Source organism: Canis lupus, chromosome 1 (genome assembly GCF_003254725.2).
Source record: "Canis lupus dingo isolate Sandy chromosome 1, ASM325472v2, whole genome shotgun sequence".
NCBI lineage: Eukaryota > Metazoa > Chordata > Mammalia > Carnivora > Canidae > Canis > Canis lupus.
Window position 1 is genome coordinate 6,922,173 of NC_064243.1, and position 27,552 is coordinate 6,949,724.

The 27,552-nt window shown below is 32.9% G+C and overlaps 1 long non-coding RNA gene across 2 annotated transcripts; it reads left to right on the forward strand.

Moving 5' to 3' along the window:
- Window positions 1-2,858: 2,858 nt before the first annotated feature.
- Window positions 2,859-26,891, forward strand: LOC118353205 (uncharacterized). 2 transcript variants are annotated; one of them, XR_004811685.2, is made up of 4 exons: window positions 2,859-3,428; window positions 13,936-14,166; window positions 18,561-18,843; window positions 26,646-26,891. It is a non-coding gene; the product is annotated as an uncharacterized LOC118353205 (long non-coding RNA). The 2 variants fall into 2 exon arrangements; XR_004811678.2 differs by lacking the exon at window positions 26,646-26,891 and having other exon boundaries at window positions 2,863-3,428; window positions 18,561-19,241.
- The last annotated feature ends 661 nt before the right edge of the window (window positions 26,892-27,552 follow it).

Here is a 27,552-nt window from a genome sequence, read left to right on the forward strand (position 1 = left end):
GCAGATGCTCAACCACTGAGCCACCCAGGTGCCCCTAATTTATATATATATATATATATATATATATATATATATAGAGAGAGAGAGAGAGAGAGAGAGAGAGAGAGAGAATTAGAGGCTTTGACATCAGGCAAGTTGGGTTTTCTCTCTCTTATCTCTCGTTTCCCTCGTAACTCATTTTTTCACCCAACGCTCAATTGGTCACTCAATTGATAGGGAGACGTCTTCAGAGACAGGTATCTTTCTGACTTTCTCATTTGTTATGCTGTGAGCCTGAAATTAACTGCTGAACCATAGGCACATCATTTACTGGGCTTAGTCTTGTGGTAACTACTCACTCACAGGAAATGTAAACAATTAGAATAAGAAATTAGAGCAAAGTGAGACATGGTAAATGGGGGGAATGCCAAATTGTTGTGAGAACAATTTTTGGGGAAATGAAGCTGAAGTTCACACATGAAGGATGAGAGGTAAGTAGGAGTTGGCCAATGTGATGGAGGAAAAGACAGCGACAGGAAGAAAGAAACTTCTTGGATGTGGAGCTCTACGTGCACAAGCACGAGGGACAGAAAACTGGGTCTGCCCAGGAGCTGGGTGTTACTCTCCTTCTCTGGAGTGTAGATCATACAGATCATGGGAGGAATTGGAGGTAGTAGATGGGAGAAATAGGAACAGAATAGTAGATAAGAATACCAAAAATGATGATCTATGATAACAATAAAATGTTTCTCTTTAGCTGAGATCCTCTACTTTCTCTCCACTTTGTGTTCTCATAATTTAGTCAATTTCTTCCACCATCAATGCTCACTCCTACCCAGAGAAACCAGTACTGTCATTCTACCAACCATCCCAGTGGCTATGCCTGAGGGGAAATGGAAACCAGAATCACTGGCAATTAGTACTAAACTTTTTTTAATCCCTAAAAACCTCAGGGAAGACAAAAAAAGAAAGAAAGAAAGAAAGAAAGAAAGAAAGAAAGAAAGAAAGAAAGAAAGAAAGAAAGAAGAAGGAAGGAAGGAAGGAAGGAAGGAAGGAAGGAAGGAAGGAAGGAAGGAAGGAAGGAAGAAAGAAGAAGAAGAAAGAAAGAAAGAAAGAAAGAAAGAAAGAAAAAGAAAGAAAGAAAGAAGAACCGAAAGAAAGAAACTTTATTTGGTGGTAATGAAAACATGTACTTATGTTTCAGAAGCAGAATCTTTCAAGCCAAATGAGTAAATAATAAGAAACAATGTTTTCTGTTTTGTGTAATTTTATCATTAGTTTAAAACTTGTTTGATGATATGTGGTATATATTTGGTATCCTTAATATCCATTTTAATAATTTTTATGAAAATACTATTGTGTTATAGCAGAAATGTTGAGTAATAAAGAAAAATAATACATGATCATGCCCCTCCCCCAAATTATTTCTCTTGCCCATTTGTTTTTCCCTTTGATTTTTAATTTTTTAAAGATTCTATTTATTTATTCATGAAAGAAAGAGAGGCAGAGACATAGGCAGAAGGAGAATCCCTGTGGGACCCTGGGTTCATGCCCTGAACCGAAGGCAGACACTCAAATACTGAGCTACCCAAGCATCCCTTCCTTTGATTTTTTAAATTCAAAATTGACTTCTGCATTTGAACTGAAATGTTTTGACCTATGGAGTGTATTTGATTTTAAAAGTCACAGCCTATTATTTAAATTTCTATATTTTTAAGGATTGTGTACATATGTGTATATGTGTATTCTGATTTCTCTATAGAATATAAAAGTGTTAACATTTAGTATTTTCAGTATGGTCCATCTTCAATCAAGGAATTACTGTCAAGAACAAATAGGATTATAGAATTCAATTTCTAAAAACATGTATTCTGGAAGTGATTTATGTATGAATATTTATAAATTAGTGGCTTGGGAAGGTACTAAATTAAATGGCTTCATAAGACAATGACGTACTTTGAGAAAGAATTTTCCTTAGAAAAATGAACATGAGTCAGAAAGAAAAAATGGACATTTTTTTTCTGTATCCTTTATTACTAAGGCATACCTCTCACAAGTCTGTCACAAGAGAGATTAACATTCTGTTTTCTCTTACGTAGATATAAAAAATATAATATATAAGGAATGTAGAAAAATTCTTTATTATTACTTTTAATTTCACCACTCTTAGGTTTCCATGAAGCTTAGGATGAGAGAGTACAATTTTGTAAATTATGCATTTGATGACTTTTTTTATCCTTAAGAGAACAACTTTAAAATACTATTTATTGCTCATTAATAATATTCAGAAGTGAAGAGAAAATGTGCATATATTTTCCAAAAGGATTTTGCCCTTTTGTGATAAAGGTTCTAAAATTGAATATTTGTGCACTGAAATTCCACTGAACATCCTATGCTGCAGGAGGAAAGGACCCTGTATTCATTTTCACAATAAATCCCAGTTCTTCTTTATGTTATCATTTAATAATGTAGAGCATCATAGGGATCCCTGGGTGGCGCAGCGGCTTGGCGCCTGCCTTTGGCCCAGGGCACGATCCTAGAGACCCGGGATCGAATCCCACGTCGGGCTCCCGGCATGGAGCCTGCTTCTCCCTCTGCTTGTGTCTCTGCCTCTATCATAGACTAAAAAATAATAATAATAAATACAGATTAAAAAATAATGTAGAGCATCATCGAACACATTTTCTCTTGAAAGTTTTGTTCTATTATACCAAAAAATTAATTTAGATGTGATATTTGCTGCCATCATGTTTACAATATATATTTGTAATGTATTTATGATTTACATGTAAATGTTGCATGTATGAACATAGATACTTGACTTTTGACTACACATAAATGACATGTGAGTGACTGCAGATGTTGTAGGGCCCCTCCTTGTCCCTTGGACCTAGCAGCGTGTCCCACAGACTTCTAGTTGCCATTCTTAGCATTTTTATGACCATCATGATCTGTATGCCACAGCGACTGTAGCTCTCAACACCAGAAAACTTAGCACATCTCAAGAGCTATCCTCCAACAGTAACTCCAGGAAGCTGGTGTGTAAATACCTCAGCCTTCTTGCCCCTTGAGTGAAATAGTTCAGAGACAGTTGACTTAGACAAATCTCATTACCCGCCCCCCTCTATACCCCAACACCCTCGTTCCCAGTGTGCAATTCCAAGCATCCACAGTGGTACCTGGCTTCAAAAAACATCTGTTCTAGTTCCCCTGTTCTGCCAGCGTTCCCTATACCTCCCAGAAAAACCTCTTGGGGGCTCAATGTCAGTGGCTGGGGTTGCAAAATTAAGACCTCATGTGTATCTTTCTATCATACCTCATGAATAAGAGGTTTTCATAAACCTCCTCAGGATTTCTTCCTTAATGATGTCTTTCTCTTTTTCTCTCCTCCATCCCAATGAGTTTACATCTCCACAGGCCTGTGTGTATGAACACAGGCACTCCCACAGGTAATATCCATGATTTGTAACATATACAATATACTTTAGTTATAATACATGTAAGCATGTGTGTGTATATATCTGTATCTATTTAAATTGAAATAGCTGTAAATGACCTATGTTCATCATGACAAGTCATATACATTTTTTACACTGTTTAACGTCATGTGAACCTAAGAAAGGATTGTGACTTTCTGCTACTTGAATTTAATCTTTCTAAGGTATGCCCAGTTACTCACAAGGTTTTAGGAAATAAGTTGCAAAAACAAAAGCTTTACAGGTCACTTATTTTGAAGAATAAAAAAGCTGATACTCTGTGGAAACATTCATTGTTTATAAATGACTCCAGCATGGCATTGACACAAAAGAATGATATTTTTCAGACAGTGGGGTTGTTTTAATACAATTATATTTTCTGGAATTGCAATATTCTCTAGAGAAATTGAACATTTCTTTTTTGTTTGACAGATTAATATGGTATAAGAGACTATAACATTTTCTTAAAGTGTATGTTTAATTGTTAATATGTTAATTATTTTATAACAAATAATGAATTAATTCATACTTTTAAATAATTTCACCTTTATTTTCTCAACATTGGAACTTAAGGCTTCTTTATGTTTTATAAACTATACTTTACATTTCCTTATACTAAAATTAAATAGAAGAAAAAGCTTGCATTGAAAAAAGTTAATTGGTTATGACCAAACATTTGTTCACTCTTTCTCAGGAATATTCTGAGTTTATATAGATTTACAGAGGTATCATTTAAACTGTGACTTTATTTGCTGTCCCTTTAAATGTTGAAATGAATTCTCACATAAAACACAGATCTCTTGGCATATTAGCCAACCTACTGTCTCAGAACTTAATAATTTAAAAGTTTAGAAAACAGGGAAGACTATTGAGTACATATAACATTTTTCCAAACTGCAAAGAATTGTTGTATTTACATCAGTTTTCATATTTTATGACTCACCTACTTTTACAATGTGCATTTTTTAGAGCTGTTATAATTGACATTGTTGTATTCAGTACCTATGACAGAGTATTTTAAACTCTTGTTCAAAAACAAACAAAAATACTTTACCCCTAAAATGACACTGACTTGTGAAAAAAGGACTGTCCGCTGGACCTTCATCCTTTCCTTTAGTTCAGCAATTTCAAGTGGATTAAAACCTGCAAGAAATGCTTTCTTCATTTTCCAAACACAAAATCACTTAGAATATTTGGAATGAGCAGGATTGCCTTGGGGACCATATATCTCTGCCTACAGAATTACATTCTCCTACTTTGATATTATTTTACTTTATGCAAAATAATCTGTAAAATGTTAAGAATTCAATGGTTTGAAATGTTTCTTTGCCAGACTTTTAAGCTTTTGGAAGTCCTTATATAAGCAACTTCAAAATTTTGCAAGTTTCTTGAGTTTAAGGCACACTGGGAAGAGCATTTAATCTCTGACACACATACAAAAAAACAGGAAATGCACATTCAAAGGAAAGAATGAATCACTTTTTCTATATCTATAGGAAATCGGCTATTTTGTGGTTCCTGGAGATTTAAAATGAGTAGTGCCAATCTCGAAATATTTTAGCATATTATAACCATCACTGTCTTAGTAAAATTATTAGGAAATGGTCTAGGGCAATTTATGTTCATTCAGAGTCTTGGTGACGGTTGGAGAGCTTGGCAAAAGTATTCTCCAGCAAAAACTGAATAAAAATGTTATTTTTCCTATCCCTAGAATATATATGTTAATATATCGCTTTTCAGTCAATGGGAGGAAATTGCAAGGGATTACAAAATCAGGAGGAGTGAGAATTGTGGATATTTCAAATCTCATCTACTCTGCTCAGGGCCCTTTGGGCAGTGATCTTATTCTTCCACCAAAGGCCAGTTGGTGGTCCCTGTCTCTCCACAATAGCTCCCCTGGAAGTCCCTGTACTTCTTGCCCTTGCTCCTTCAGAGCAAGGTGTATTCAGGGCTTTCTTCTGTTACTCGTCCTTGAGTCCTTAGGTAACCCTTCAGTGTCCCTTATTCCTATCCAAACTCTTAAAATAATCCCTTTAAACACCCTCTTCAATTACTCCTTCAGGAAATTATTCATCCATTTCCTGCCAAGAACATCATAATACACATTATGTTTTCAGGTTCTATATATGGCACTGTGGAAAAGCACTGAAGCCTAGAAAAAAAGATTAAAACCTCTAGGCTAGGAATATTAAGTACTATTTCTTAAAAAAAAAAACAAAAATATCATATAATAAAACTAAAAGTGACCAATAATGTTATCAAATACTCAAACTCAGAATGTTGCTTGACAACAAGATAATTTGGTCATTTAAGAACCATCCAATACTTTTGTGATGCGCTACATGCAAAAAAGTGGCGTGAAGAAGAAAAGGATATTTTCTACAAGAATACATTATTCATACATCTTGTAATATAACTCGAGATTTGGGAGTTGGGTATCTTGACCTTCAGCTACCTAACCAAAGGATAGTTATTTTCATTGCTTCTTTTAAGAAAAGTGTTATCACTATCTTTCCATTTGACATGAAAAGCTATCACTCTAGGTCAATGCCTATAACAGAAGATAATAAATTATGAATCTGAATTTTATTGCCAAGGCTAATAGTGATCATTGTTAAACTAAAAATTTTAAAAATGCATTTCACTTATCAGCACTCAAACTAGAGACAACAATCCCATCATGATCTGAAAACTGAAATGTGAGATTTAAGTTGAATACAAACTAATCAGTGAGTATTCTCTACAAAATACCTACTGAAAAATTAAATAATATATTATAGTTCCTCTCCATGGTATATATTTTAGAGGTTTTTTTTTTTTCCCAACAGAATGATAGGCACTAGTTAGAATTTCAACAGTATGAGAAATAAAACCAATTTTCAGGTACTGATTAAACACACATATATTGTTATTTAACTTTTCTAACTTAATTGAAATTGAGCAGATGATATATAATTTCATTAAAAACAAAGATTTATGAATTTCCTCCAAATTTATAGCTGAATAATTTAGCTAGAATTTTCAAATCAATCTCGTAGGGATCCTATTATAATTCTACTATTAGAGACTGAGACTATATAATTTAAAATTAATTTGGTTATCCTAATAAATTAATTGATTTGCTGAAACATATGATAAATTAAGTATATCTATTAATAAATCAAAAAATTTGGCATTGGGGGTGCTTGAGTGGCTCGTTGGTTAAGCATCCAACTCTTGATTTCAGTTCAGGTCATGATTTCAGTGTCATGAGATGAAGCCTGCATTGAGTTCCACTTTCACTGGGGAGTCTGCTTCTCTTTCTCTCTTTTTCCCTCTTCTTCTGCCCCTCCTCTACTTGTATTCTCTCATGCTCTCTCTCTAAAATAAATAAATAAATCTTGAAAAAAATGGCATTTTAAAGAGGTAGTTTAATTTGTGTGTTCCAGGTTACTTGACTAGAAAGGAATAAATGTCTACTGTGAGAATTCAAAGCCCAGGTTGGACAGGTGGCTGAGACTCACTATATCCATACAGCCATAACACATGCCATTTCTTTTAGAAACAAACTTCCATAGGTGTTTAAAGTTTAGATACACATTTTAGTAAATGTTCATAATAGTTTTTTAATGTTATTTCATTTATACCAACTATTTTTTTCTAGAGTCACTATAAAGAAAATTTTCACATAACACTGAATCAGAAATACCTGAGCCTGGGAAACTCAAACAATCATCTAGAGCTATCAATTTCAACCTATTTAATTATCTTAACATTTAATTTTTTGAAAAATGATAGAAGGCATTAAATAGTTTTATTAGAAACCTGAATTTTCATTTTAAATCGTTGATATGCCCATATGACATGATTGCTAAATATAATAAATATTGGCATATATAAACGAAAATAATACAACATTCTTATAACTTTATCTAGCTGGATCCTCCTTATACAACAGCAGTTTGATCACTGCCACCATCCATTATATGTTTACACACACACACCACACATACCATCCCATGGTATGGTCTGTTAACATACCATGTTTAATAATCAGACTTTTATGTTAATCCATCTTCTCTTTCAACTTCTACATACATTTAATATCCTCCCCCAAAATATATTATAAATTTGGTTAGCTAATTATGAAACATAAAGGATAACTTTTATTTGAAATGTATTTCTTGGGGTGTCTGGGTGGTTTACTTGGTTAAACATCTGCCTTTAGCTCAGGTGATAATCCCAGGGTCCTGGGATTGAGCAGCGCATTGGGCTCCCTGCTCAGCAGAGAGTTTCTTTCTCCCTCTTCCTCTGCCCTCCACCTACGCCCCCAGCTCATGCTCTCTCTCAAAAAATAAAATCTTTTAAAAAAAGAAATGCATTTCTCAATGAGATAGATGAAGGGGTTTTGCCTCTTTTTTAAATTGCTCTAAGAATGAGATAGGTCTCAGCATCAATTCTCTCTAATTTCATATATTGTTCTGAAAGTTTAGAAAATTATTTATGTAAATAAGTGTCTTAGAATAGGAGTATCCATAGCAATATAACCTTATTTTTAAATTCTTCTTAGTTTATATATAAAACTGTTTAGTAATATCTGATTGCTGATGAATCATTTAGCTATTATTTCAATATTATTATTTTTTAATTTTTTATTTGAGAGAGAGACAGAGAGCATGAGCAGGGAGCAAAGCAGAGGGAGAGGGATAAGGAGACTCCCACTGAGCAAGGAGCCCATTGTGGGGCTTAATCCCAGGACCCTGGGATCATGATCTGAGCCAAAGGCAGATCTTTAACCAACTGAGCCACCCAGGCACCCCTATTGTTTCAATATTATTAAAAACAAAGATTTTAAAGCATTATATTTGCATAATATTTGTTACCTAGTCATTAGAGTACTTTTCTTCATATTCTAGGAAACATTCAATAGTTTTTACAAAGAATTATAAAATAATTATTAATTGTACATTTACTATTTTATTTAGAAACACTTATTTGCCCCAATATACCCAGAATCAGTGGAGACAATACAAGTATTGTTAATTTGCTGTTATTGATAAAATATTTGTATCTTTTCATGAGCTTTTAAAAAATATTTTATTTGTTTATTTGAGGGAGAGAGAGAGAGAGAGAGAGCACATGCACGAGGGTGAGGGACAGAGAGAGAGGAAGGAGGGAGAGGGAAAGAATCTCAATCAGACTCCAGGCTGAGCATGGAGCTCAGTGTGGGGCTTGATTTCACAACCATGAGATCACAATCTGAGTTAAAATCAACAGTTGGATGCTCAACCAACTGAGCCACCCAAGTGCCCCTTTTACAAGCTTTAAATACATTTTCTGTAAAACTTTAAGACTGAAGATTTTCCTCATTCAGTTTATGTATTAGTGCAGACTTTGAAAAGATTAGTTGGAAATACCAATCTCTTGTCCTCTGAGTCTCCAGAACTTTTTACACTCTCTGTCAATGCTCCATAATAAAAGTTGGGAGGCATGAGGAATATGCCCATCTAATTTAAAGTAGAAGGATGCTCATGAAAAGGAGAGTGGGAATGCAGAATGAGCATGATGCCTTTGGCAACAAGAGTATTTCCAGGCAGATCAGTTTTAAGAAATTGTGCTAAGGTAAAAAAAAAAAAAAAAAGTTTGTCCAGTGATCCTTAAAGCAATACATGCCTCTGCACCCTTGGAGATTAGAACATTCTAAGCTTGCTCCTCCCCGGTCCCTGACCAACTGGACAAGCCATTCATCTTTGCCCATCCAAAACAGATGACCAAGTACACTGCCTGAATCTCTGCCCATTAGGAAAATTTCCCTTTACCTTTCTTTCAGGACCACCTCTGAATGAGACTTTACTCAGAAGCAATTTCTGGTGTTTACTAATATACTGAGACAACATCTCTGTGAACCATTACATTAGAACCACCATTGGATGGATAGGTGTGCCTGTCCATCATTAGATCAACACAAGGACTCCATTTATTACCTAATCCTTATTTGCCCCCACCATTTATCCCCTAATAGAAGGCTCATGAATACTTTGTTTCCACAGAGGTCAAGGTCAGCTCATGTCTTATATACTATAGCCCTCAAAATATGTGTGTGTTTTACTTTCCTCAGCATACTGTTATATGGTTAAAAGATCATAGAGCTCTATAGAGAAAGATGGAGTACTTACTTCCACATACACTTGCTGAGGTAATGTAAGATGCAACATAAATCCACTCACATCTCTCCAGTCTTACTGCCTCCACTTATTATCAGGTTTTTCCCAATCCAATCTCAGCCCAGTAAATACCTCCATGCTTTAGCCCTGCTTCTTCTCCATTCTGGCCCCTGTATCCCACTATGGTGTCCTTGACAAAATAGAAAATCTTCTAAAACTATGAATCATAAAATCCTTCATTGGTTTCCCATTATCCTGAAAAAATAATCAAGATTCCTAGCACTATGTCCTAAAACTTTCATAACTTACCTTTCCCATAGCCTTGGTTCTGACTTACCATTCATTCTCTACTCTCTATGCAGGTTCAATGTTTTCTGAGTCCTCAATCAAGGACTCATTATTAAGGCCTTAGATATTGACCCTTTTACCTGAACTTTTCCCTGTTTCTCCTTTTTCAGTAATTTACAGTCAGAAACCCTCTCCTCATCCACACAGCACACTATACGTTTTCTCTCTCATCCTATGCTATAATTTGTATGAATGTAGAGATGTGTCAACCATATTAATATTTCCTCAGCAGCTTATAGCACAGAACTTAACCAGGAGTGTCCTATTATTTCATTTAGGAATTGAAATAGTGAATGCATTAATCAATATAATCATTTGTATTAATTGTATGGCAGAGGAATTTATCAGTTGTTTTTAGTTTTCACAACCAAGTACAATTTTTCTTCTCAAAATTGTCATTTCTGTCTTCTCAGCTGTCTAATAATATTTTGCAACAGGGAGGAAAACTACTCCAAATTAATCCCTTTAAGCATACCCTAAAATATTTAGAGCTCTAAGCCATTTTAGCCATGATAGCTCTAGCTTTCTAAGAATATAGCTTATGCTGCTACACTAAATATTTTATCCCTGGAAAAACATAAAATGGAAAGTACAAATGTCTGTTTCCCTTGACTATAAACAAAGATTTTCAGTAAACCTTTTGCCTTCTTTATTCAATATTTTTCTAGACATTTGTCAGAGTTCGATATTTTACAGCATCTTTGTACTTGAGAGAGTGAGTGATCTAACATTAAATCAATGATTTTTATGGCTGTAAATAAAAGAATGATTTAATGGATAAAATCCTCAATTATTTTTTTAATGTCTCCATCTTACTCCATAAAATATTACTACATGTTAAAATAATTAACATGATAAAATTGTAAAATGTTCATTGACTCTAATTTAGAATAATAGTGAAGATCTGATCCTAAAAATTACATCTTAGGAGTAATTATTATTATTGTTTATTAGTAATTTCTTAATAGTAAATTGCTATGATTCACAGTAAAATGTATTCCCATTTATTATCTTCAAAGACTTAAATCCTACATGATGGGTAATTTTACTTATGTTTATTCTCATCAATTTGCAGAGTTAGCAGCTTAAAAGATGTAGGACATAAGTGAATGTGTTTCTATTATCTATTTAAATGTATGCACGTATGCCCAAATGTCAGCTAATCCTTAAATTCATAAATATCCACAAACCTCAAGTCATCTTTACCATCATGGTTTAGAGATATGAAGATTACAGAAATTCTACTTATTTTTCCTTACATTTGATTAGAGTAACAAACATGTTTGTGGATACTATTCTGGACTTTGGTTTCCAGAAAACATAAAAGTTGTATTAGTTGATAAGGACCTAGCTTTTACTATGAAAGGAATGAGTGGCCATTGGAATATTTTGAGCAGAAAAGTGACAAAACCTTACTTACATTCTGAATCTTGTAGAAGAAAGGCAAAGTCCACAGGATCTATTAAGGATCTATTATAACGAATCAATTAAGACACATTAGTGGTGTGAACCACGGTGCCATAGTGGAAGTTTTGAGGAGTGATGACATTCTGAAAATAGTATGAAGGTAGATAGTCCAGGATTTGTTGCTGGTTCAATTGTGGGGTGGAAGAAAAGGAAGTGCGATAAAGATAATTCCAAAATATTCTCCTAGAACAAATGGAGGAACAAATGTGCTATAAATACAATGGGTAAGATAGATAGTGGGAAAAGAGTAGTAATTAATAAGGATCTTTGGGGATCCCTGGGTGGCTCAACAGTTTAGTGCCTGCCTTCTAGCCCAGGGTATGACCCTGGAGTCCCAGGGTCGAGTCCCAGGGTCGAGTCCCAGGATCGAGTCCTGCATTGGGCTCCCTGGGTGGAGCCTGCTTCTTCCTCTGCCTGTGTCTCTGCCCCTCTCTCTCTCTCTCATGAATAAATAAGTAAAATCTTAAAAAAAATAAGGATATTTTTTTCACTATGTGAAATTTAAAATATCTATACAACATCCAATTGCAGAGTCATGTAGATATATATTTATTGGGAAGTCAGAGCTGAGGATATAAATGTAAAGAACTATTACACATGGGGAAGGCTATGCCCTGTAAATTCATCCCCAAAGTGTCACTCAAAATTTATTTTTATTCATTAACCCTCATTTATTCATGCATCCATAGCTCCATTTAGGGATGAAAATGCCATTACCTTAACTCAGGCCTTGTAATTTCTGATTTTTTTTTTAATTTCTGTTTTAAAATGACAGATTCTTTCCCATTCTTCATATTTTTGATCTTGGGGAATCCAACTTAACATCTAGCAATTGCCATTTTTTATCTTTTTTTTTATTTTTAAGATTTCATTGATCTATTCATGAGAGATACACAGAGAGAGGCAGAGGACATAGGCAGAGGGAGAAGCAGGCTTCCTGTAGGGAGCTTAATGCGGGACTCAATCCCAGGACCCCGGGATCATGACCTGAACCAAAGGCAGATGCTCAATCACTGAACCACCCACCATATTTATCTTTCTAAAGTAGAAATTTAACTGTCCTATCTGGAGCCTTTAAAATCATTCATTAGTTTTCTATAGTACTTGATGGAACTTAGAAGTCTCTGGAAATTCAAAGTGCTTTTCAGCCTGAATATATATTAAAATAAAATGGTATTAACGTTATCACTACCCATGATTACAGTTCAATATATAGCAAGCCAATCTGATGCAGGATCTAGACCCCAGATGTATTTAAAGTTCCTGAGTGCTGCTGCTGACCAAAAGCCATAGTTGAGGTCCGCTGTCTGAGGCTTGCTTAAAAGGCTATTCATAGTTTGGTCCCCATGTTGTAGGGTTCACAAATCACTACTCAGTTCCTCAAATACTCTGTTCTTGACAAGCTCCCTCATTCTCTCTCTCTCTCTCTCTCTCCCTCTCCCTCACACACGCGCACACACACACACACAACACACACTCACTTCCATCTTTCTAGAAAATCTCCTTCCCTGTTTTCACCAACCTAATTCTTTTCTACCAGGGCTCATCTATTCCTTTCCTCTCACCAGTCCTGCCTACTGCATTCCCTCTCACCCTTAAACCACTGCAGACCTGTTGTAGGCATTTCTCCTATCTGTAAGTTCTTTATGTCTGGTATTTAAACTACCTGGTTTGTAACTTAGCACACAAGCCATAGGAAACTAATACAATGCTCAAAACTTTATGAAATTGGCTAATTTTTTATCAATAAAATGAAGTTCTATACGATTTCTTATACATCATTTACATCATATAAATCATTTGCAGAACCAGGAATTACAAGCATACCTATAAGCTCAGTTTTCCAACATCTAATTAAGTTTGTTGCTCTTTTTTTTTTTTTTTCAAAAAAATGCAGCATATTATTGCCATTAATGAACCTTATATAAAGTAGATGCCATGACCTATGTGTTACAGCTGGTCTTTATATAGATGAGGCTGACACAGAGTCATCATTGCTGTGTTGCTGCCTTTATCTTTGGTTTTCAAGTATGCCTGAAAATAAAAATCAAGCTTAGTTTTAACTTGTCTCCTCCCTTTGATCTTCTGTTCAGAGCTTGCATGACTTTTCCTGACTCCTTCTGATAGTAATTTTTATCACATGACGGTCCTAACATGCATCATGTTAAAGCATGTGATTTCAAATAGGGACCCAAACTGCAAAACCAATAAAGATGAAATATAGGCAGTATTTTTAATGGACTGAGATTCAGAAATCCTTTGGGTGGAGGTAAAGGTGACTTAACAATAGTCTGGAAATGACCTATAAATCTATATGTATTCAATTGTATGAAATTCTGAAAAGTCATAATCTGTGACAGCTTAATTTCTATTTACTTTGCATTTTCCTAAAAAAATGTTTCTTAAGACAAAATGTTATGGAAGAAATCAAACGAGTCTCAAAGGTGAGTCTCAAATCTATAGAAGGAAATGCCTATAAAATTTATTATATATCACTTTCCTGTGTCTTCTAATCTCTGCAGAGCCATTCCATCTGCTATGACGTGCACACAATTTCCATAGTACCAGAATGGCAATAAATACTGCTGGAAAATCTGTTTTCTCACCAACTCATTGAGACCCTTTCATGATTTATGTTCAACCTGGAGCCCACCAAGGAGTGACAACAATAAAAATCCAGCTCAGAGTAATGGAGTCACTAGGCCATGCTTTCCTTCACATCCTCTCGGAATGAAGAATATGAGACTTGCCAGGTAAAAATCTAGAACAGGATTTTTCTCCAAGTCTTTCTGCTGTATCCTCCAAATATATGCCATTACTGAGCTATTTAGAGGATAACTTTTTCCAGGAGATCCTTTTAGTTCATGGTCATTTCATGATTTGGTATGTAGCTTTTTTTTTTTTTTTTATGGTAATGGCACAAACTGGTACTCTGCATCTTACTCTGTTCAGTACACATTTTAGAGCAATATTTCTGAGAGATCCCTAGTCCTTACATAGTCACAGATATCACATGAAACTATTTTATTTTATTGAAATGAGGATAAAACATATTGCTTTAAGTACTCTGAACAGATATGTGTTCCTTTTCATGTGCAAATTTCTAGTTAATTTGACTGTTTCTGAATTGTTTTCAATGAGCTATTTTTTCTTTTTCCTTTTAACCGGGAGCTTATCCAGTCAACTTAATTGCTGTGGATTCTAACACTGTCACCTTCTCAAAGCCCTGCAATTAACACAAGGAATGTGTGAAATGCTCACACACACACACACACACACTCACAAAGTAAAACCATCTCTTAAGCATATCAATGTTCTCATAATCTGCATTTTAAAATATCTTTGCACACATATCTAACCTTCAATAGCTAAGTATTTAACTAGTATAATTGGTTTTCATCACTAGATATGGGTAGTATTTACAACACAACATATATTGTATCTCACATTCGTTAAGGGAAAATTTTATAAATAAAACAGAATAGCACTTTAAGCACTAGAAAAAGAAGATTTAGAACACTTTCATTCTTTATCTCTTCAGTGGCATATAACACTTTATTGTTTTCAAATAGCCTTTGATACATTTCTCTATACTTTTTAAACAGCTATATGGAGGGGATGTTAGTGTGTTATCTCTGCTAGCTATTAACAGGAGAGAGGTGTGTAGGGCAAAACCTCTTTGCCCTATGAGCATATAATATATAAATTAACTAAAATGTAGGGGAAAATTGCAAAACAAAATATTAGCCATATTTTTGGATACAAAGAAAATGTGGTAAATTATGTTTAAAAAGTGGATGGTAAAAAAAAAATAAAAATAAAAATAAAAAGTGGATGGTAACCCAATCAGTACTCAGGTGAAATGTTATGGTTTCCAATATTTAATTTAGAAAAAATAAATGGATAGTAAAATAAGTAGATATTTTGATTAAATAAAAAATAAGATTTAATCCTATTTCTCAAATATGAGAGCATAAGCATAAAATGGTTAAATGGTGAAAGCTACACAAAATTCACTGATAGTCACCAATAAAAGGTGGTAAAGGTAAAGCTTCAATAATGTATTTTTAAGAAATTAGTACTTAACTGGTGTTGGATACTGCTAACACCACTTTTATGTATGGTTTTATATAATCCTCAAAATATCTCTTGAGGTAACTGCTATTATTACTTCCATTTTACAGAGGAGTACACTGAAGCAGAGAAGTTAAGTAACTTACTATAAGAATTACAATCCTGGGATCCCTGGGTGGCGCAGCGGTTTGGCGCCTGCCTTTGGCCCAGGGCGCGATCCTGGAGACCCAGGATCGAATCCCACATCGGGCTCCTGGTGCATGGAGCCTGCTTCTCCCTTTGCCTGTATCTCTGCCCCTTTCTCTCTCTCTCTCTCTCTCTCTGTGACTATCATAAATAAATAAAAATTAAAAAAAAAAAAAGAATTACAATCCTACTCAAACCAATGAGAAAATATAAGGAAGGTTTCATTCTAGTAGATGAAACTATATTTTAAATCACTGAAAAAACATGATAGAATGTAGAAATGTATCCCATTATTATATGATGATTTTATATAAGACGTTATATGGGATTAAATAATAATAGATAATTTTACATAAGATATTATATGGGATTAAATAATAGCTTATTAAATAATAATAGCTTAAATAGTACAGATAAAATTGGCTTCCCAGAGGAAAATAAAGTGAAATTCTAACTTCAGAGCATATATCAAAGTAAATTCAAGGTAGAATATGATAAAAGTAAAATACTTCCAAGTGTACAGAATGTTTATACAGCAAGAAAGAAAATTCGAAATTTACAGATTTGTGGATATAAGCAGTAAATATTTATTTCAGTTTTATGGAAGATACTATATTCAACATCAAATGGCAAATTTATACCAGGTAAAAATGTAATGTATGAGCAAAGTTGTAGACAAATGGTTTACTATTTGTAATATATATATATATATATATACACACACACACACATATATATATAATTACATATAAAAATATATAAAAAGGTGCAAAACTTTTATATCTATATGAAGTCTATATGTATATATAGACTTCAATAAGCTGATAAGAATAAGACAGAAATAAGGAAGAGAAGAGGCAACTGGGTGGCTCAGACGGTTGAGTATTTGACTCTTGGTTTTGGCTCAGGTTATGATTACAGTCATAAAATTGAGTCCTGCATTGAGCTCCCCAGTCAGAGGAGAGTCTGCTTGAGATTATCACCCTCTCCACCCTCCCCCCACTCTCTCGTGCACATGCATGCACTCTCTTTCCTAAATAAATAAATAAATAAATAAATAAATAAATAAATAAATCTCTAAAAAGAAAAAAAGAAGAAAGAGAAGGAAGAGAAATTTTTAATAAAATAAGAAAAACTAGAAGTAAAGGATAGTGTCAATCAGAAAACAGGTAAATCAGAGGGTTCATAAAACAAGGAAATAACCTGACTAGTAATCCATAACATACAGATTCAAGGAAAAGTGTAAGTGATCATTTCTACCCCTTGTATTTGGATAGTAGGATAGGAGGGGTGGAAATAGAAGAACCCAACAGGAGAAAAGAAAAACTGTCTTATAAACTGATGATAAAAGTATGAATAGCTGTCATGCTTGTAAAGTAATCAGGCATAGTTTTATCGAAGTGATAATTCATGTTAGATTTGCTTTATAAATCCCACTTTGGAAATATATTTCATAGAAAAAAATCACTTGTACATGACTACATACACCTGGTTATGATGGAAACATCTCAGTAAGGATGCCTGGATCCTGTTGTGGAACAGAGTATATCTGTTAAATGTCTAACATTTTTTGTCCAAAATGTCTATGTAATGGCACGTAAAGTAGCTGGAATAAAAAGTGCAGCTACCAGTAGAATTTAATGAAGTAAATGCAAACCATCTGTGAGAGTCTTAAAATCTTTTGGAAACCATTTTATTGAAAATAACAGATGGTCAACTATAAGGCAATATTGAATATTAAATAATTTTGAAAGAAAGAAGGTAACACTCAAAATTTTACTCTATAGAATTGTTTCAAGACTTCAGTAAGGGTATTTACTTCAATAAGAAATCAAAAGGCTCTTGGTCATTCCCTATAGAATAGCAAGAGCTATGTTTGATTCATGAGGCAAAACCTGGCATATGCCATCACACTATATTTTGGACTGTTTAATTTCATAATTGCTTCTTCATCACATTTATTTTATCTGTTGTATTGTCTAAATGATCCTTTAACAAGATTTCCAGATTGATAGCCTTAAATGTGCCCACATTAATTATCTGATGACCGGTTAGTAAGTGTCTTATTTAAAGCATTTTTATAAAAAATAGCAATATGGACACTTATTATGAGCTTGGAATTGTAAACACTTTACATATATAACATTTAATTCCCTTAGCAATCCTTTGAAATATATACTGTAGCATGGTTCCAGTTTTACAGAGGAGAGTAAAGCCACAGAGAACCTGGCCAGATCATTCAGCTACTAAATGTTACAGTGGTATTTGAATCTAGAAAATTGCTCTGATACCTACTTAACCTCTAAACCACATATTCATCTTCAGAAACCGAATTATACCTTGTTAAAATTCATTGCAATATATATTCCAATACATAATACTGCACATATCACTGAGGAATTTTAACAAATGTTTAAAGATATTGTTGAATAATCCAACATCTCAATGGTAGGGGCATTTTATGATTTAGGTGACTGCAGAAAGGATTTACAAAACTCATATGGATTCAAGTCCTTTTTCTGCAACATAGTACTTGTGAGATGTTAAGAAGGATGCAAAACTTTTCTAAGCCTTAGTTTTCTATCCAAAGGGAAATTGAGTAATATCCATACCATAGAATTCTTGTGAGGATTAAATGAATTAGTAGACAAGAAAACACCTTCTAAACAAACCTACCACATAATGATTTAAAGAAAAGCTGTGATTAATATAGAGCTCTTGTGCAACACACAAACATCTTAATGTTATTATGGTGTATTTGTCACATTTTAGGACAAATACTGATTATTATTAACTAATGTTCCTACTGATACTGATTATTATTAACTAATGTTCCTACTCTATCTTGGTTTCCTTGTTTTTACACAATGTCTATTTTCTGTTTTAGGATCCTGAACAAGACATCATGTTTTCATGTCTCTTGACTGTAACAGTTTCTCAAAATTCCCTTGTCCCTGAGGACCTTGACAATCTTGAGGAGTAGCAATCAGGCATTTTGCAGAATGCACCTCAATTAGAACTCATCTGGTTTGCCTCCTGATTATATTGGCATAATGGGGTTTGGAGAAGATAACAAGGAGGAAAGTACAAATCTCTGCATCATACTGAGGGAACATACAGGCAATCAACATGACCACCCTGTTGATGTTAAACTCTCTCATCTGACTGAGGTAGTATTGGTCATATTTCTTCACTATAAAATTACTCTATTTTTTCCTCCCTTCCTACACCATATTCCTTGGAAGGAGGTCACCAGGCACAGCCCACATTTAAGGAATTAGAGGTATTCCTCTACCTTCCTAACAAAGGAACATCTATACAAATTCTTTGGACTTCTTCATGGAATTCCTTGGACAACTGCATAGAAGATTTGCTTACTCTTTCTCATTTATTTATTTATTCAATCATCTACTTATATCAGTATGGACTCATGAATCTTTATTTCATACTTTGAGTTGTCATTCAATACTGCTTCCTCAGTTTTTCTAGCTTTCCCCATAGGAAGACCTTTCAGTTGGCTCTTGTATTTTTTCGGCATGCCCCCATCATTAATCAGCCTTAACTTTAAACAGACAATTTATCAACTTGCATTAAAGTTTTAAATGTAAGATTTCCATACATTTTACTAGTTTGGTTTACCTTTGCTTTTTTTAAGATTTTATTTATTTATTCATGAGAGGCAGAGACACAGGCAGAGGGAGAAGCAGGCTCCTTGCGAGGAGCCCAACGTGGGACTCGATCCCAGGACCTCAGGATCAGGACCTGAGCTGAAGGCAGATGCTCAACCACTGAGCCACCTAGGTGCCCCTGCTTTACTTTTATTATTCTTAAAGGAATTTAATATTGTGTGGTCTGGAGAAGGGTTGTTAAATTATGTGTCTTAGTATGTATGAATTAACTCTAACCAATACTTTGATTACAGGAACAAATAATTATTTAAATTCAATGTTGGTGAAAAACTTCTATGTAAAATATGTAAATTTTTATGTGAAAAACAACGAATAAAATACACCAATTCAAAAAACACAGTATAATAACTTAGAGATACTTAACTATAGTACATATAATATGTAATCCTGTAGCTTAAATTTTTCTGATAATCTAATATTATTGGCATTTAACATTTCTTTTTTTCTGATTTGTTAATTTGGTTGAAAGTAAAATGAAACATTCAGGGTGATTGAAAATAAGAAGAGGGACATTTTAAGAAAATAAATGCATCTATACAAATGGAAAATTCCCAGATGTCTTAACTTTAAATCAATATTGATTTATTCCAAGCGAAAACTATGTCAATTTAACATGGACCTGTAAAATGATGAAATAATACAGATATATTTTAATGAGAAGGCAAAGAAGTCCTTTATAAGAGTGATTAAAGTGATTTTTACACTTCTAACCCTTTTTAGAATAAGATGCATTCCCCTCAAAAAAAGCTCATGCATAAATATCTTCTTATCCATGATATATAATATAATCTTGAAAACTCAAAGTAAACTGTAAATTACCAAATTAGGCAACTTCATTTTTTATTTTCTTTGTTATTACTATATTTTATTTTATATTTACAATTTTTGCATCTACCTATTTTATAACGTTATTTAACATTCAAAATTTAATGACACAGAGATATCATGATCTAGCCACTACAGTGTAGCTATTAGCTTGTTGGGTAAATTCTATGGTTGATTCATTTTACTTTTGCAGCTAAAAAAGCTTCAAGCTGAGCAGAGAGGCATCTGATTGGGTCATCATCTCTGTTGGAAGCTTCTCTCTTGTGTTAGTCTTGACTTTTATGACCTCAAAACAAAGTGCTAATATTTTACAATTAATAATAACAAAAGGAGAGAAAAACTGAAAATGGAATATATGACTGAGCCATTCATTTTAAACCATGACTTCTTTAATTCATTCAAATCTTTAGAAATGATAGATTTGCTTAATGAACCACTGGCAATATGTAAAAGACAGGAAAATCTGAGCTTCTGCTATAGAATTATTGAGCATATATAGTAGCAGTAATATTTTAAAGCAAAAGGAAATTTCAGTGTTGAGGAGCCTTTAAATGTTAACAATGCCTTTTTGCTTCAGACTTTTATAGCAGAATATCAAAACTCTGCCTAACATAATTAAATTCATGTTTTTGAATCCATATTATTAAATATATTTTTTAAATTGCATAGCCTGAGAAACTGTATTTTAGATCTTTTATACTTATAAAAATAATCTCAATATATTCTACCCAATTAAGTGTGTGTATTTTGTGTAAGTTAGATATTGTCAAAATAAGCCAAAGATTTAATTTTATACTTAGTATTATATATTAAACATTCTTTCTAATCATCTATTGTGTAATTACACAGACATCTATCAATCAATATTTATGCCAATAGCCACATAAAATTCTTTACATATGACTTTGTAGCCACATAAAATTCTTTACATATAACTTTGTAATTCTTTACATATAACTTTCTTTGAGTAATTTTTAAGTATAGATTCCCAAAGTATAGATTCCCATAGAAAAAGAAGGCAGTTGTTAGTTAAAATATTGTGTATAGTTCTGATTTTCAAATATATTATCAAAATATACTAGAAAAGGTTCTTACCAATTTACATACTATCATCACGAGTAAGGAGAAAGTTCAGTTACACATTTTCACATTATTTACTATCTACTAATCTAACAGATAGGAATAGTACTTTACAAAATTAAAGATCATCTACTTTTGGCTATGATGTATTTGCTTGTGAAAGATTAATGTCCCTTTGGAAACAACTAAAAAGTAGAAAACAAAAGAAAAGTAGAAAAGTAGAAAAAAGTAGAAAACAAAGAAATTTTCTTATAAAAGAATCAAATAAAGAAATAAATAATCAAATGGGATACACTGAGCTATTTAGTTCACCAGGATTTTAGATATCTTAATCCTAGAACAATCATGAGAGAATGCAAAGTGGTAATGCTTTTCTGGCAGGAGGTAATATTCTCATTGAGAATCTCCACTGTTTTCTGGACAAAATAGTTGGCATTCATTCAAAAAAAACAAAGCATGCCAATACAAGACCATATGAGGGGAAATTAAGGAAAGAAACCCTGATATTAGGAAATGACCCATGGGGTTCTACATAATTGGCTTTGTTATCTGGCAAACTTCTTAAAAAACAAGGCTCATCATCAATAAGAATGACAAGACTAGAGAAATAGAAGACAGGTGAAGAGAAAATAACCAAATTGCAGTGCTTAAGGGAAAATAAAAGATGATTTTTTTTTTTTTTTTAGGAAACATGAAATTTAAGAAGGAAAGGAGAAAAGTAATAGAAAATTACTAATATTTGAAGAAACAATGTCTGAGAATTTACAAAATTGATTAAGAGACATCAAATAACAAATGCAGAAATGCCCCAAATCCTAAGCTGTATAAATACAAAGAAAACTAAAATAAGGAGCATCACAGTATAACTGCTGGAAGTGAAAACACAAAAAGAAATTCTGAAAAGTACTCTCAGAATTTGCCATCAGCAACAAAGTCCTTAAAGGGAGCAAGTTATCACTGACAAGCTAACTAACAGGAATTTCTATGAGGTTTTGCTAAGAAGAAAAAGCATAAAAACCACCCCTTTTTTATAAAACAAACTATCACTGAAAGGTCCATACATATGATATGCATATTTGTCTATACAAGTTTACATAAACAGAGAAAAAATATGGAAAAATGCACCCTAGTGTATTAATATAGGAGATATGTGAGGATGGTTTTTCTGTACAGAATAGATGAAAAACAAGGAGAACAGAGCCAATAAAAAGGGAGAGGGGAATGTATTTGCAGAAAAAAAAGTGTACTTGTTAAATTTAGTATTTTATGTAAATATTTCTGGATGTAGGTATGAATACATTAAAAAGTAAAATAATCTCTACTAAATCTGGAATTTATCTACTTCAAGGATTTTGGTAGCATATTTTTTTCTAAAAGTGCCTAATATTGCCACAGATACTAGCTAAATAACAAATGCGCCCCCCTCCCCCCACATGGATTCAGGTAATGGACTGAAATCTTACATGTTGTAGCATTTATTTCTTGTCTTTATATGTAAGAAAATACCTAATTGGCCTTACAATGATCTGAAGTTTTTATTGCTAATATATTACCTAGAAAAATCTTTATATTTCTAGTTGTGAATTTCTAAAGTATTTGAGTTTTATCATATTTATTGTTTTATTATTGTAGTATTGGCTTTATTACAAAAATGGAACCATTGGTCACTCTCTCAGCACTTTATATGAGTTAAATGAATTTGCAAATTAAAGCAGTCTGACAATTTGAAATAATTTCTTCTTAAGATATTTAGCTTGGATACTTGTTTGATAAATTTCATGAGACATATATAAGTCTTTCTTACAGTTTATTTTTAATAAGTTTTATGGAGACCTGGTGGTGAATTACAGTAATATATATTTCCAAAGAAAAACATTCATAGTTGTCTAGATTTCTCAACTGAATGCTTATATTATTTAACTAAATATTTACTTCCTAGTTTTAATTTCCCATATACCTATCGCTCTTTTCCCATTATTATCTTTGTGATTTCAAAATAGTCAATTTTTCAATATTCTGACAAGCAGCTGACAAGTATATTCTCTATTTTGGAGGTGGATCACTTTATTACATCTATGAATTGTGCCCTAGGATAAGACATTTAAAGCCTTTTATTCTTGTAGTATGTCATCCTATTTCTCCTGTAGTTTCTATGATTTTTTGATTCATAGTTTTATTTTTTTTTACTTCATGAAATAAATGCTGGATCTTTGTTTTAGATTGCATGCTTATCAGTATAAAGTCGTTGGTTTCTCTGTTGTTTCGTGGTCATACAATGTCTTCTGCTTGTTGTTTGTCCATTTGCTTGACAAAAGTCTCCTAATCCTTGTACTTCCAAATTATTTATTAGCTTTTTTAAAGATCCATCATATTGGGAAGAACAAATGTTGGATTTTTCCTATCACGTAATCAACAACTTACTCTCACTGTGGGTTTTTTTTGGGCAAGGGTTGATTTTATCACATTTTCATAATTTGATTTGTCATCTTATTCCATGTTTCATCTATTAATTTCAATGCATAAATTCACTGTTTGCTCTTAGTGTTTGTTTTATTTACATTGTACTTAAATGATATGACAGATTCATACACAATATTTGCTTTTATATTTGTCAAATGTTGGTATTATTTGGTATACTTAAACTTCCATTACTTGAATTATGATCTTTGAATTGCATGCAAGACTAGTCATAACAGTATTCTTCATAGGAGGCATTCAACAAATGTGTGATGATGTGCTTTCTCCTTTACCTTAGTGGTACTTAGACATATGTAATAAATTGATCTAATAAATATGTCAGGGAACGTCACTAAAAAGAAATAGTAAGTTGCAATTTACAACTATATAATATTTTAAAATTTAAGGGTAATAGATGAAAAGATAACGTAAAGGAGAGAAGAGTTTTATAAACAAAAATACGGATTTGAGTTTGTTCAGTCTGGGAGAAGGTAGGCCATTTAGACTCCTCTTATTGTCTTCCTAGTGTCGTCTAATTACTCTAATTGACTCAAAGTTATTAGTTTTCTCTTCTTGATTTGCTTAAGGCATGTTCTTTTTATTGCTGAATGAATTTTAATATAACTACTAAATACTAATGTTTCCTTCTCTACCTGATAGCATTCCCAAGTTAATTCAAAAATGACTACTGAGGTTTTATTGGATTTCTGCTAAATTATTTTCCTTTTCATAATTGCATTGTTTTGTCTGTCATATCCTGAATTTCTCCTGAGTATATAACTTCATATCTTTCTTTTACATTTTGATATTTTTTTTCATTTTAGGCAAATTGTTGATGGATATAGAGAGAAAATAAAGATAGGTCTTGGCTATAACCAAACAAGAATAAATATTAATATTTTTTTAAAAAAGAATAACTATCAATACAATGATTACATTTATGTTTATGTTTCTTCAAAAAGAATTAAATGAATTATTGATTAAAATCATATAATATGATTTAAAGACAATTCTATTTATTAAAGATGTCTACAGCCATACCACCCTGAATGCACCCGATCTCGTCTATTTATTAAAGATTTATTTAGTTTACTATAAGATTAAAATAAACATGTCGGCAAAGTTCAATGTTATATGCAACAATAAGCACTGTGAACATTATACCATTTTTTTTGAGTGTTACTTTTGCTATCGTTTTAAGTCATTTGTTTGGTTTTCCATTTGTACCTAGCTGCTAGCTCTTAATCCAGCACATGCCATAATGAATAGGAGGATTGATGAATCAGTAAATTATTCAATTAAAGTGTTGTTATACTGTTATTTAGAAAATCATATTTTATAACAAATTATGTTGAAAGTATAGTAAAAACTCTTTTTTGAATTATCTATTTGAGGAGACACAATACTCATACAAAAGAATAATCATTATAATACTATGGTTAAATGCCAGAAATCATACAACTCATAACTGCCATGATATATTAGAAAATTAGATCTTCACCGAGACTGCAGATGTCAAGGGCTCAGCTTTGGTGATAGGTATCTCATAGGTAAATGAGAAGGCTAATGAAGATGATTGACACCAACCAAGGCATGCATGGAATATTTTACAAGATAGTTTGGTACAATAATGAATGCACTAGTATTAATAGACAAGATTGTTGGAAATATAGAAGACAAATCAACATAGGTCCTACATATTGAGCTAAAACCGTTGAACTTTAATTTGTGGTTAATAACACAGCGATTTATATTATTGGATTGTGGGGGAATACATGATCTATGTTAGCCTTAGAAATTCAATTCTGTCAATATGGTGTAAGAGAATGTGTAAAGGGAACAAAGGCCAAGGAGACAAATTAGGAAGCTAATTCAATATCAAAACGTTACATAAACTCTACCAAGGAAGGAAATGTTTCATTGTGATGCTTATATCCCCGGAGTCAACAAAACTTCCTAGTGCTCAGTAAATATATGTTGAATGAATGTATATGTTAAAAAGAGATGAAACTTTATATTTTAGTTGTGTCACTATGTGACCCTTGCCAAGTTATAAATGTGTGTTTCGCATTATGGCCTATTCTCAAAATGGTCTTATGTAGGTAATAAAATGACATATAAATTTAATAATCCCTTTTATTGTTATTATAATTCCCACACAGGTAAAAAAATTGGCTTTCTAACACATTGACTTTGATGGTAGAATAGATCATCTCAGTTAAAATGTCCTGGAGGAGGTTAAATTGTGTAAGATTAATGTGTGAGAATAGATATGAGATGTTCCAGTGAGAATGGAGATGAAAATTTAGAAATCATTTTCATAAAGTCAAAAATAAAAAAATACGAAAGTGATTATTATTTTTATTTCTTAGAAGTATCAATTAGGCCCAAAAACAAAAGCAAAAGCAAAACTGAACAATTTCTTGTTCTTTTCAATTCTAAGACCTATTACCAGGTTTTGGTGGTAGTTCAGTTTTCCCAAGTTGATGTCCCAACTGAAAAAAACTAATTTTGCTAAATTAGTTCCCTAATAATGGTTTATTAGAAAATGGCTTCTGGAATATTTGATTAATGAATAGCATATTTTAATTATCCCTAACATGACTTAATTCACAGATGTACAAGATATTTGTAAACACAGAGGTTAGTGTTTTATATATATATATATGTACACACACACATAGTTTTTTCTAAAGTACTGTTTACTATGTGCAATGAATATAAAGGAAAAGATAGAACTGTGATTTATTCCTCTTTTAATCTACCTTTTTATGCCCCAAGGGAGAAATTACTTTGATTCAAACTTTCTTCCTTCAGTAAGATAAGACTGGTAACAAGTGTATTGCCAATTAATTAACCCTTTTGGTTGAAGACTCAGGTATTATTACCTAATTGCTTTTGGTCGACTGACTTGTTTTTAGGTCATTGCACACTGAGGGTTAAGTCATCATCTGAAGCAGTTACCAGTGCATCTCAGCTCCCCACCCAGCCCTCTGAAAACCTTCTAGATTTGGCCATCACACAAGAGTGGCCTTCCTTTTGGTCTCTCACTACCAGAAGCCTTCAGAACAGAGACAAGAAGCTCCTTTTATTGGCCAATCTACATGGCAGAGCTGGGCATTTCTCAATACCGATAACATCATCAAATGTTACAGAATCACCTTAAAACAGTACACATTTTAAACAAAAATATATTTAGTATCTGAATATTGTCGTGGTTGGTGTTTCTTTGTAAAAGAAAGTAGGGGTCCCGTATCTGAAATGATCCAAAACACAAACCCACTATTGCTTTAGATTTCCTTTTTATCAGAGTCCAATCCAAATGTTAATGGAATAATAGTTTTTAAATATGGTTTGTATGATTAACATCAGTGTACAATTATTTTCCTTTAAAAAAGATATTTATTCCGCAGAAGTGAATTCAGTGTGTTCTTCATGTAATTTCATTCCTTGGCCATTGTGTGTTTGGCATTGTCCGTGCATCAGTGTGTCTCTGTATGTGTGCTACCTAAAGCAATTGCCTTAATTAAGATTGTGGTGACTTTGGGAGGGCAATTTAGAACTGTTCTAATATTATCATATGCAGCTGCCTAAAGAATTTGACCAACATGGGTTTTAGGCTTCTATCATATAGTTAAATATTTTATATGCCCCTTGTTGATGACACAAAGTGATATGAAGAACTTTCATTTGATCCTATGAATGATGAAGAGTTTCTGGTTTTCCTGAGAATTTAGATAAGATCTAAGAATATTTGCCAAGATGTGCCTTGTAAATAAATCAATTCTTTTTACAACACAAGCTCTTTAGACAGATGGTCATTTAGAA